Raw genomic sequence first — 14075 nt, 5'->3', positions numbered from 1 at the left:
ACTTTCTATGCCCACTGCTTCTTCTTTGGGGCTGGTAATTAGCCACTTTGGACTTTGGTCATATCTTTCTAATCACTTTCCCTAACATCGCATCTCCAAGCCTTTCTTACTACAGTGTATCAAATCTGCTTGTAACAGGGTTAGCTCTCTGAAATACAATCTGCTCAGGTAACCTCTCGTCACCACACTCTATGTCCTGCTGGAAACTTCATAGCTCTAAGTCGTCTATAAAATAGAGTGTAGACTCCTGAATGTGTCTTTCAAAGCCCTCCCCAGTCTGACTTCTGACTACCTTTTAGCCTCATCTCTTGGTTCACTTTCTTACCCTAAGCTTCAATCATTTCAGAACTACTTATTCTTCCCAGAGCATTGTCTCTGTGCCTGTGTTCAAGGTATTTCATCCACCTGGAATGACTCTCTTTTTCCTTGTAATCAAATTCATATATACTCTTTAAGGTCCAGACACAAAACTTTCCTTGATCTTCCTTTTAGATTCTAAAAATGACTGTCAGTCAATTGTTCATTCCTTGGAGTTCTCGTTTAACTTTGGTTATTCTTCAGTTGAAGTATCTATATCATGCTTTGTATTATTATATGGAAATTTGTATGTGCTTCCCTCTCCCCTCACTGGAATGTAAGCTCTTGGAAAGTGGAGATTATGCATTATTAATCTATGACCACTGCCCCACCCCTAAATATCTGACACATATATAATAATTACTCATTAAATTTTTATTGAATTGAAGTTTTGTAGAAAAAGCACTTTGAAATGTTACTAACACTTAAAATTAATAATATTTGAGGAAAGTGAGCCTTGATTTGTTTGCTGTGGAGTCAAAATAAATTAGTGGAGAAAAACTATTGGGGCAATGTATAAAGATCTATTAAATTTTGCCTTTCATCTCTATTTCATGTACATCTATATATGTGTAAGAAAATTTATTAACTGTACACATGTTTTAATGCTTTCAGGCTAGTTGATACAGACCAAGTGAAGAAGATAAAATTAGCTAATTCTGAGCAATAGCTAGTTGGGAGAGGAAAGATATTGTTAAATGACAGTGATGACTATGCTTAATACCAAACAAGATTTTTGTAAGATTAGTTGTTTTGGATGAAATTCTTATAGATCAATTTCTGTTTCTTTTAGGTAATAAAACTATTCATTGTAAGTCTGAACAATACTTTCAAATTTAAGGTAAAGATAAAAAATAACTTTCTCAAAATTAATTATTATTAAGGAAATTCAATATAAAGAGCAGCAAGTGAATTATATGGTTTTTGCTAAACTGACTTCAGAATTATATAACATTTTACTTATGAAAGTATTTCCCAAATTACTGAGAATCAAAGATTGAGAATACTTCTCAGACTCAGTTAAAAATGCGGGTGACTCCAAGTATAGAAATAGAAAGCTCTCATCCAACAGACATATATGCTTATATATATAACTATCTGAATGCAACATTAGACATAAAAAATAGAAATTAGTCCAATTATTTAAAGATCAGCAAAGTAACAAAAGGAAACAACCATTTAAAGGAATAGTGAAATACATTTGATCTATAAGTTTATCACATCTTAATCAAAATTAAGAATTGCAGCTGTTTATAAAATTTTACTAATTTTATCTAATATTTAAATGTTCTTTAACCCAATAGAGTCTAGAGATACTTTTTATTAACGTTTAAAAAATATTTCTTGATACAACATAAGGATCAGAAACCAATTTTCCAGAAGAGCAATTAAAATAAAATGGAGTGGCTATAATTAGTATAAAAGAGCTAAGAAAATAACTTTGCTATTTAGACGTGAAGGTAAAATAAGGTTATTCAAAAATTATATTGTGTTTAGTAAAAATCTATTCTGTAAGTGTGACACTTAGTGGGACACGTTCCCTGTCCCTCTGGCTATAGCTTCCTAAATATTCTAATAACTCAAGTAAACTGCCGGGACAAACAACGCAGCTATGAATGTGTCTGGAGAGTCTGCATCTGCCTTCCTTAATCAACTTCCTTTCCTGAATATGAATTGCAATAATGAGTCAATTAACGTCCTCAAATGCCAATGAGATGCAAAAGAGATTGGTAGCTGTGGTCGTGGCAATACATTTCGGGAGCTGTTCCAATGTCTGGAATTTAACGAGAATCACACACTGAACTCACAACTGATTATTTATCTCATGCAAACGTGACTGGCTGGCACTTTGCGCTGCAGCCTTCCCTGTGGCTTCCCCAAGAAAGTAGGCAAGACAAATCTAACCTTATTAGCAAGAAAATCTCTTTGGTTTGGAGCCATTACTCCTAAGGCTTAACTTCCAACCTCCTTACTCAGATGAAAAGACAGGCTTTTGATAATGTTTTGCATTGATACTTTACACATATTCAGAAATTATGACCCTTTTTGGTATATGCTAATAAGTAATTAGCAATCTATTTTCAAGTCACGGCCTCTAACTGCTATTCCTTCAAGGTACATTTAAATAGTTTACTGTAATTTATTGTCTTCTGTCTGCCAAGATCTTTAAATATATTACTGTTTATCAAAGTACATTTTTTTGTTTTCTTTCAGTCTTTTTTATTGAGAGATAATTGACATATAACATTGTATTAGTTTTAGGTGCTTAACAATGATTTTGATACATGTATATATTGCAAAATGATTGCCACAATGAATTTAATTAATGTTCTTTACTACAGATGGTTACAATTATTTTTTGAGTTATGTATTATTGTTTTCTTCCCATTTTACAGGCAGTAGAACTGAGGCTCAGAGAGAAGTTTATACAACTACTGAATAGCAGTGGCAAACTGATATCAGGCTTATCAGCCTTCATGCCCATGTTCTTTGTACCATGAAACAGTGATCACAGCTATGTGAGATTTGATTTCCTACTTAACTGTTTACATAAAATTTAAGAGAATGTTTATTAAGACTCCATATTTCAAAACAGCAATTCTCTCTCTTTAATTTTATTAAAAATCCTTCAGGTTTAATAAATATTATATGTTTCAGTGCAATTTACCTCTCAGATTTTTCAGTTTCCTCATTTTAAAAGCCTGGACAGCTGGCTGACCACTTGGCAAACACAAGACCCCCAAAGTAAAATGATAACTCTGGCCGCATGGCCACTTTTCCCTGACAGATTGGAACCCCTCACTGGCCATATTTTAATGTAAAAACTGAACTACTGAAATTCAGTCATATGCTTTCTTCCCAGGGAGTCGAGAAGTGTCTTTCTGAAGAGTACATAGGCATCCATAATAAAATCTGCCATGCCAGGGTGACCAATTTAAAGCTTGTTCTTCTGAAAATTCATCTTCTCTAATTGTAGCTCTAGCCAGAATAGTCAGAAAGACATAGTTTAGCGAATTTCCATGAAAGTCAAGTTATCCTCAAGTTAAGTAGATTAAAAAAAAATCTAACCAAAGATAGTGGCTTTGTTTGCACAGATTATTAACGCTATTTTAGCCATGCCTTGTGTGGTCTTGTGACTTGAGACATGGTTAATTCCTGTTAATTGTTTATATCTAAGTTATGAAAAAATGCTTACATTTTGAAATGAGACTCCTTTTATCCTAAGAACCCTTTTTGAAAATCCTGACACTTTTCTATTTAGCAGAAATTCTAGAATGATTCTCCCTCATTAAGATGCATCCTATAAAATAAAACATACTGCATTTGAAATGCAGTAAAATGCTGTGTGTGTCATTATCTATGCTCCCTTTACATGTTTGATTAAGAAAAAGGGTAAAATATAATGACCTTTCATTCATTAAATGTCTTCTCTGTCAAATAAGGACTGATGTGACAGTAAGTTATGGTCTAGCCACCTTTCATAACCAAACAGAGGGCTGTGTTAATAAACGTGCAGTGATCCTTCCCCCTCCTCAGTGTTACAGCTTAGGGGCTGAAGACATCACTTTATTTTTTAATGTTGGAACCATATGATGTTGGCTCCTTCAAAAACAAAATACCTGATGGGACTTCAGTTTAAATGTTTAAAGAATTAAAGCCAAAGTTTAACTATGGAAACCCCTGCAGCAGAATTCCAAAAAAAAAATTACATATGAGTAGTTCTTAAGAAAAAAAAGTACTATGCCTTTGGAATCCAACATAAAACAAAACAGTTTAGCTATTTCTGAGTCTTGTGAAATGATGCACAGAAAAGTAAATCCACAAAGGAATTTCACAGTAAGTCATTGCTGCAAACAAATCACACTTTGACTTGCTTCAGTTATGTTCAAGATTATATTTTAAATTACAGAGCACAAGCAAAGTGAACTGAAAAAAGATCCTCTTGTATTTCAATGACGTGGCCTGGAGGTGGTAGCTAAATAGCCCTTTACACACATTACTGAGTAGTCTATACACTCAAATAATTAAAAGCAACAATCCCAGTTTACTCATAAAAAGTTCTTCCAGAGTCCCCTTCAGAGTAGTTACAGATGTTCCTCTGCTTCCAATCTAAATGAGCTTCAATAAAATGATTTTACAGCCCTCCTTGGTACATTTAGATTCCTAATGAATGTCAAAAAAAAATTCCCCTTTCCTTCAACCCCATTTAAACAAATTGGAAACTAAGTTCTTTACCTTTTCCAGAAATAATATAATAGTTGATCTAAGAAAAACTTTTTATAAAAACTCTTATGTTCAGTCGAGTTCCCTACAGCTCTTAAAATTTGGCTCTGTAGAATATGGTTTTAAGCAAGGTCCTTATTTTATGAGATCACATAAAAATTGGCACTGAGGGAACCTGAAGTGTAGGGTTGGAGTTGACTGGTATCGTGGATTTAAAGTACTTTGTGATTTTAACCTAACACCTGTGGGAAACTCTTCCTAATCAAATTCTGAATTTCTGATGTCTGAATTTCTTTGGAATTTCTGAATAAGCTCAAATAAACTCTCACTAAACTAAGAAAGAGGTTTACACCATCTCATTGAAATAATGACCAGTGGTTAAACTTGAACCAAACTGCAGCAGTTAATTACCATAGCCATCTCTTCTATGTGCTCAAAAAAGTTCAATATGGGACCTTTTGATAATATATTCAGTAGAATCTCACATTCTGCAAACTGGCTTTTTCCCAAATTCTGCCATCTGATCTGTTTTCTGCTGGTGCCTTTCATTCTCTCATAAGGCAGGTGGTCAGAATTGAACAGACAAGTAGTCACCTCATCGTCAAAAAGACGCTTATATTATGATAAAGTGACCCCATGACTGTCAAGTGTTTTTTACTGTTCCTGAAGCACAGTGAACATTTTTTTAATGTGTACTAATTTGGCAATTAAAACTATTTATTTATTAATAAAATGTATGCATATTGATTCTGATAATAAGGAAACCATCTTAAAAAAGTCAGATATTCAACAAATAATATTGCAAAGTTCCATTCTTTCCAGAATCTTCATTTTTTTTTTCTCAGTAAGAAAAGGTCCAGGACTTCCCTGGTGGTGCAGTGGTTAAGAATCTGCCTGCCAATGCAGGGGACATAGGTTCAATCCCTGGTCCGGAAAGATCCCACATGCCGCGGAGCTGCTAAGCCCGTGTGCCACAACTACTGAGCCTGTGCTCTAGAGCCCGCAAGCCACAACTACTGAGCCCGCATGCCACAGCTACCAAAGCCCACACGCCTAGAGCCTGTGCTCCACAACAAGAGAAGCCTGCGCACCACAACAAAGAGTTGCCCCTGCTCACTACAACTAGAGAAAGCCTGTGCATGGCAACAAAGACCCAACGCAGCCAAAAATAAATAAATAAATTTATTAAAAAAAAGAAAAGTTCCAATACATAATGTTTTTCAAAGGACTCTGATGCTTGATTTATCAAGAATTGAGACCATGAAAGCAAGAAATATTATCATATCAGTGAGTGTGTAATTTATGAACTTCGTCATTTACAAAAACAAAAACGTCTCCTGTGAATTAGGAAGAAGATAGGGCAGTAATGGGTGGTCATTTGAAGCAATGTTTTACTCAATATTTTACAAGTCATAGGAGGAATTGGCCATTGGCTGAAATAATCAGTGGAGAGTTGGAGTACATCTCTAAGACTCTATGAATAGACTATGAACTATCTCAAAGATCAGTTTGAGTATACTGTTTAAAGCTTCTCAGTATAAACTTTTTATCTCGATGACATCGTTTTTCTGCCACATACAATTGAAGCATAAGTTCTCGTTCACAAAATGCATAATCATTCAGGATTATTGTCTAAAATTGTAAAAATATTTAAATTGCAGCCATGTAACTAAAATGAAGCTATAATTACTTGCCAATTAAGTGCCAGATAACGACTTGGGCTGGCCAGCCTTTCATCACTACTTCTGACTCCCTCATGACAGACCCAGCAGTGATGGAGGCGAGGCTTCATAGGAGCAAAGATCACCTGAAATTTTTGGATTCGTTATCTCATTTCATAAGGAGACCAATAGATAATTACATAGTTTAAAGCTGGGTGTCTTAAAAAAGCATACTTTCTAATCCTTCATCTTATACTTTGTTTCAATCACTTTGGCCTTCTTGCTGTGGTTTGGACACACCAAGTACACTACCGTCTCAGGGCCTTTGCACTTGCTTTCCCCTCCATTTTCCATGCTCTTCTCTCTGATTTCAGTATGGTTCCCTCCCTCACTTCTTTTATTTTTCTGTTCAAATGCCTCTTCATCAGAGAGGACTTTCTTGTCCACACACTGTAAAATATTAACTACTCCTCTTCCAAAATTAGTCACTCTCTAGCCCTTTATACAGCTTTATTTTCCATCTTGGCCCTTAGTGCCATGTTGTATGTTATACCTTTATTGAGTTATTGGTTTACTGTTTCTCCCACTGAAATGTAAGTTCCACAAGAGCAGGAACTTTGCCCATCTTGTTTATTAGTGTAAACCAGCATCTATAACTATGCCTGGCATATATTGGTGCTCAATAAACGTTTGTTTGTTAAATGAATGAATAAAGTCAACCTCAGATATTTGGAGAAGCTATTATGACTCTCCTGTACGAATCTCACAACATAGGGAGGTATCCTTAAAATTTTTCAGTGATATATTTTTAAAGTGTTGTATGTATTTGAATATTTTAATTTTTAATTCCAGTGGTTTACTTTGAGGACTTATGTTTTATTTGTAAGGTGAGCTGCTCTTGGTATGGCTGAATAGAGAGATCTGTTCTTCTAAACTGTAACCTCACAATTCCCATAAGACTATTCATATGACCCTGGATGATTGGGATGATAATCCCATTATCAATGCTCCATCTGTTATCTTTGGGTAATTGGGACCCCATTATCAAAAAATCAAAAGATTTGATATTTTTCTCAGTTTTACTTTCTCGATACAGGTCTTAAACCTACAAGAGCTACAAAGAAAAACCATGACAGAAGCTTGCCGAAATTTTCAGAGTTGTCTTATACATGTTAGATGACTCTCTATTCAATTTGAGGGAATTAGGCAGTTTCTAAAGACTTTCAATTTGTAGGAGTTTGGAAGAGAGCTGTGTTTATAATTAAAATGTTGGAAGAATCTGTATTAGTATTCTGTTGATGGTTTGATCAGAGCATATCTTCCTGGGGTTGCTTCCCCTTACTTGCTCTTTTTTGCTTCACATTCACACAAGTTCATGGGAAAATACTTAAGATTATTGCCTCTACTCTTTAAGTAATTCAAATTGTACACTCATCAGCAATATTAGGTTCTTTGGTCATATAATAAATATCAGATTATATATTTAGTGTAGAGCTGGATGTATCATAGTTTGGTACAGATTTGTGTTTGCATAACTGTGAGTTACCAGTTGTATGACTTTAAGGAAATTCCATAATTTTTCTGTAAAATAGATATAACAGCTGCCTCAGAAGTTGATTGTGAGAATTTAATGAGATAATACTTTTTAAATTTGGCATGATATGCAAATTACACACAAGCAGTCTTTGAACATATCAATATTTAATTTCTTTTACTTTCCTTTGAAGGAAAGTTATTTGAAGAACCTTCAAAAACCCACTCTCTTTTGATAATAATGCTAAGATTAACATCTTTGATTATTAATTATAATATTGGCTACTATTTACTGGTTACTTATTTTGTACAAAGTGCTCTGCTAAGTAAAAGATATAATTTATCTCCTTTAAACCTCACAACCACAGCACAGTGTAAGTATTATTATTTTCCTCATTTGAAGTTGAGACAACTGAAATTTGTAAAAGTCAAAGAACTTATCCAAGGTCACACAGGTCCAAAATGACAAAGCAGGTATCTGAGTTTAGGTCTTTCTGATAATAAATCACACCCATTTAACCAGTGTGCTAAGCTATCTAAGATATATAAGGATTGTATATACGTATACAATATATATTGCATATATGTATACTATAAGTATTTCATTTCATTCAATTGCAGAGAAAATTTATCGATTACTTAGTGTGTATATGACAGTTTTGTTAGATTCTGTCATATATGTAACTATGAATATAACCTTTGACTTCAAGGAGCTGTGTGTGTGTGTGTGTGTGTGTGTGTGTGTGTGTAATATATTCTTTATGTGCCTATAAATATCAGAATGAATCATTGAACTGAGATTTAAAAGGTTTTAACAAATATATTCATCATACAAAATTTGTTATTATTCTAGTTACTCCTACAAGTCAAACTGGATGCCATCAAAAAATGGTACTCTTTATGAAGCAGAGGACAGTGTGAAGTAAGCACATCAGATAGACTGTGAGGGAATAAACTTTGAAGGAAGATTAGGAACAAAATAATACTTTTGACTATAATGATCTCCATATATAGGCACAGATTCCTAGAATGATAGAGTTGAAACAGATCTATGCTGGCTTGTTGTACTTTGATATGGTAGGTCTTTGATAAACAAATCAATGAAATATCTATTCCAATTTTTCAATTAATAGATAAAGAAAAAGAGCACTAAAGTCATGAAGGAACTTGGCCCCATTTCACACATTAAGTTAAATCCCAGCCCACCAGGATTTGTGACAGTGACATATATAAACATTAATTGTTAAATAAGAAGCACTAAAACATGTGTGCATGTAATTCAGTCTACCTCCCATGAGTTTAAAGTTACTCACCTGAGAAAGGGGGGTACATGAGCACCTTCTTCTGCTGTAAGTCCATACACAAAAATTACCACTAATGGAACTGTCATTTTATCAGAATACGCCATGAGTGAAAGGAACATTTAAACTCAACCGCATCAACTAAAGTCTTATTTTTGTAAGAGAAACAAATTGTAGTGGAGGAAAGGCAAGTGGTGACTTGGAATGAATTACTCCATCCTTTTGTTCTTATGGGCAATTAAGTGACACAGCATCATCACTTTGGGTTTTCAATAAAGAACCCTTAGAACTATGTGGGATTGGCCACTTTGAAATTTGGTAATTTATTGTTTATGTTGCAAATCACATACTTTCCTTTACTAGTCTGTTCAATACCTTCCCTTCAGATCATCATTATTATTCTCACTGCTCATGTTCGTGGCAGATATTACTGATTTATTATGGCATTCTTTGCTGTTGAACCTAAAAATGGTCTCAAAATTCTTAATAACATGGCATTCCAAGTAGCCAATACCAGTTGATCAGCAGTTTTACATGCGACAAAAGCTATTTGCCCTTGATGGTTCAACAGGAAAAACTGAGGGTATTGAATTAGAGGGTTCAGTTCCAGTAATTACTCTAATTACTGCATAATTCTGGACAGGACATTTAACCTCCCAATGTCTCAGTTTCATTGCCTATGTAATGGAGACAATAATTACTTTTATAATAATTACTTTTTCAAAGTTATAGGATGGTTGTAAGGATAAATGAGATTGTATATGTGAACATCCTTGGAGAAAAATTAAAACCTCAAGAATACCTATACCAATGTAAATTATTGTAATTACCTAAGTATGAAGAAGTCCCTAACTATATCCAAATGCAAAACTTTTTCCCATTTTTGCTTCTTTTACCTCTAAGGCCTCTGTTCCATTACCTATAAAATTTCAATAGTATTATATATAGTGTTATTATGAGGATTAAATAAAACCATATGCAAAAGGCCTTAATACAGCTTTAGCAGAATTCAAACTCAATAGTGTCATTATTCTCCTCCTCACTAGCCAGCTGTCTGGCCAGTGCTAGCAAAGTTATGGTTGAGTTGGCCCTGATCCCTCAGCATAAACGAGCATGTTCAGGCCACATCAATATAGAAACCAGGAAGATCCAATGCATGATGACTCTAGTTAACAACACTGTATTATATACTTATAGTTGCTAAGAGAGTAGATAGATCTTAAATGTTCTCACCACAAAAAAGAAATAGTAATTATGTGAAGTGATGGAGGTGTTAACTAACCCTTCTGTGGTAGTCATTTCACAGTGTATAAGTTTATCAAATCATCATGTTGTATACCTTAAAATTACATAATGTTATATGTCAATTGTATACCAATAAAGCTAGGGGGGGAAAAAACATAAAAACCAGGAAATAAAACCTGGTGAAAGTTTGGGGTTCTGATAGTGATGTATGGGACTGGTTATATTAGTTTGATGATTCACTCCAGAAAAAGTAGATAGGATGAGAAAGGGAGTGCATGTCTGCCAAGAAACGAGGGTGAGATGAATTCAGTGGTAATCCAGAGGGCTACAGCTCCATGATAGTGAAAACATGATGATGACATCATCATCACCAGAGCTAGTGTGTACTGAGAGCTTACTAACTGGCAGATACTACATATGCAATATGTTATATATAATATGTAATTTTACATATATTATCTTATTTAACCTGTTAGCAATCAATTCTACAAAAGCCTATTTTACAGACATGAAAACTGAGACCTGGAAACGTTAAATAATTTTCCCAATACCAAAATTTGGAAGGGTTAGAACTGAAATTAAAATCAGATATAACTAACTCAATCACATAATTAATATAAAAACCAAGCTGTGGTCCATTAATCCAGTAGATTTCTTAGTAAGAAGAAAAAGTAAGTGGAAGAATGAGGAAAGAATACCTTTAGGAGTAGAGTTGCAAAATAAAATACAGAATGCTTAGTTAGGTTTGAAATTCAGTTAAAATAAATGATATTTTAGAATAAATGTGTGCCAAATATCATTTTTTAGATTTGATACATGTATATATTGTGAAACAATACAGTAAGGTTAGTTAACATATCCTTTACTTCACATGATTACCATTTTGTTCTTGTTGTTGTTAAGGTGACAACTTTAAAGCTCTCTCATAGCAACTTTTAAGAATACATTGTGTTATTGTTAGCTATAGTCGCCATGCTGTACATTAGATCCCTGGAACTTATTCATCTCATAACTGAAAGTTTGTTCCCTTTGACCAACATCTCCCTATTTCTCCCACCCCTCAGCCCCTGACAACAACCATTCTTCTGCTTCTATGAGTTTAATGTTTTTAGATTCTATATATTAATTGAGATCATGCAGTATTTGTCTTTCCTTACCTGACTTATTATCTGTATCATAATGCCCCCAAGGTCCTTCCATATTGTTGCAAATGGCAGGATTTCCTTCCTCTTAGTGACTGAATAATATTTCATTGTATGTGTGTATGTGTGTGTTTGTGTGTGTGTGTATATATATAATCACATTTTCATTATCCACTCACCCATCCACAAACGCTTAAGTTGTTTCCATATCTTGGCTCCTGTAAATAATACAGCAATAAATATGGGAGTGCAGATAGCTCTTTGAGGTAGTGATTTTATCTCATTCAGATATATACCCAGATTTGGGGTTGCTGAATTATATGGTAGTACTGTTTTTAGTTTCTTGAGGAACCTTCATATACTGTTTTCTATAGTTGCTACACCAACTTGCATTTCCATCAACAGTGCACCAGAGTTCTCTCTTCTCCACATCCTCACCAGCATTTGTTATTTCTTGTCTTTAGGATAATAGTCATTCTAACAGATGTGAGGTCATATCTCATTGTGGTTTTGATTTTCATTTCCCTGATTTTTAGTGATGCTGAGCACATTTTCATACACCTGTTGGCCATGTGAAAGTCTTTGGAAAAATGTCTATTCCAGTCCCCTGCCCATTTTTTAATCAGATTGTTTTTTGTTGTTGTTGCTATTGAGTTGTGTGAGTTCCTTATATATTTTGGATATTAATTCCTTGTCAGATATCTGATTTGTGAATATTTCCTTCCATTCTGTAGGTTACCTTTTCATTTTGTTGATAGGTTTCCTTGCTGTGCAAGAGTTTTTTAGTTTTATATAGTCCCAATTGTTGATTTTTGCTTATGGTACTTATACTTTTAGCATCATATACAAAAAAAAATCATTGCCAAGAATAATGTTAAGGTATTTTCTCCCTATGTTTTCTCCTATGAGTATTATGGTTGCAGATCTTATGGTTAAGTCCTTAATCCATTTGAGGGTTTTTTTGTTTGTTTTTTGGAGGGTTTTTTGTGAGTGGTGTGAGATAGGTGTCCCATTTCATTCATTTGCATGTGGATGTTCAGTTTCCCCAGCACAATTTATTGAAGAGTGATGCCTCCAACTCTTCTTTCTCAAAATTTCTTTGGCTGCTTGGGGTCTTTTAAGTCCATAGTAAATTTATAATTATTTTTTCTATCTCCATGTAAAATAATATTGGAATTTTGATAGGGATTATGTAAAATCTATCTTTGGTTAGTACAGTCATTTTAATAGTGTTACTTCTTCTGATTTATGAATACTGAGTATCTTTTCATTTATTTGTGTCTTCTCAATTTCTTTCATCAATATATTACAGCTTTTGTTGTATAGATCTTTCATTTCCTTGGTTAAATTTATTCTTAGGTATTTTACTCTTTTTAGTGCTATAGGAGTCTTTTTTGCTAAATGTAGGGACTTTTTAAAGAGGAAACAGCAAAGAAAGAGTAAAGAAAGCTTTTACAGGGTAAAATATGTACCTAAGGGGCATTAGTATGGGCAAAATTATTAATCATGTCTATTGCAGGCTACTTGATTTTTTTTATTTCAGAGGAAAAGAATATTTGTAGAAGATACAGAATTTTTTCTACAGAAATGGCTTTTTATCAGTTTTTTAAAATTTATTTCAGGCTGTGAAGCTTTGGGGATCTAATAAAAGCTATGGACTACCTCTCCAGAAAAGGCTTATACATAAGCCCATACATCTCTCCCAAAAAGCCAGTAGACACCATATTAAAAATCTATGCTTTGAGGGTTCAAAATGGCCATGTAGGAAAATCCTGAACTCACCTCCTCCCATGAATACAACAAATCTACAACTATATATGGAATAATTCCCTTGGAAAGGGACCTGAAAACTGGATGAACAAAGTCTCCACCACAAAGGATTAAAGGACAGCATCAAAGCAGGGAGGAGAAACAGAGATACAGTCATGCCAAGGAAAAAAACACAACCCCAGCCATGGTGATACACAACCAGGAAGGATCACAAAGATATGGTTATTTTTCCTGAGGACTGAAGGTCTGAACTTCACATCAAGCACTCCAGCCCTTAAAGTTTGCAGAGGAGAGGTTAGCCGCCAAAACATCTGGCTTTGCAAACTGACAAGGAATATATCCAAGAAAACTATAGAAAAACAGGGAATGGAAAACATTATTGTAAAGCACTCACAAGGGAACTTGACCTGAAAACCAACACAAAAACACCAGACTGTAAAGCACATGGACCACAGGTGAAGGGGACCCACTTACTAATTTTGGAGCTTCTGCCAAAAAGTCAGGAGCCAGTGGGGATGCTCCCTGGTGATTGAGACACTGGCAGGATCCATTTTTGTGATCTTGGGCTACCTTGCCAAAAAAGAAAAAAATGGGAAAAAACCCACAAAAATGTGAAGATTAAACAACATGCTACTGAATAATCAATGAGTTATAGAAGAAATCAAAAAAGAAATAAAAAATACCTAGAGACAAATGAGAGAACAGAAATACAACATACCAAATTATAACATTCAGTAAAAGCAGTTCTGAGAGAAAATTTCATAGCAATGCAGGCCTACCTTGAGAAAAAAGAAAATAATCCCAAATAAACAATCTAACTTTAGACCTAAAGGAACTAGAAA

The sequence above is a fragment of the Grampus griseus genome (assembly GCF_964374135.1).
Source record: "Grampus griseus genome assembly, chromosome: 4".
Lineage (NCBI taxonomy): Eukaryota > Metazoa > Chordata > Mammalia > Artiodactyla > Delphinidae > Grampus > Grampus griseus.
The sequence above is the reverse complement of the archived record's forward strand: the minus strand, read 5'-3'. Positions refer to the sequence as shown.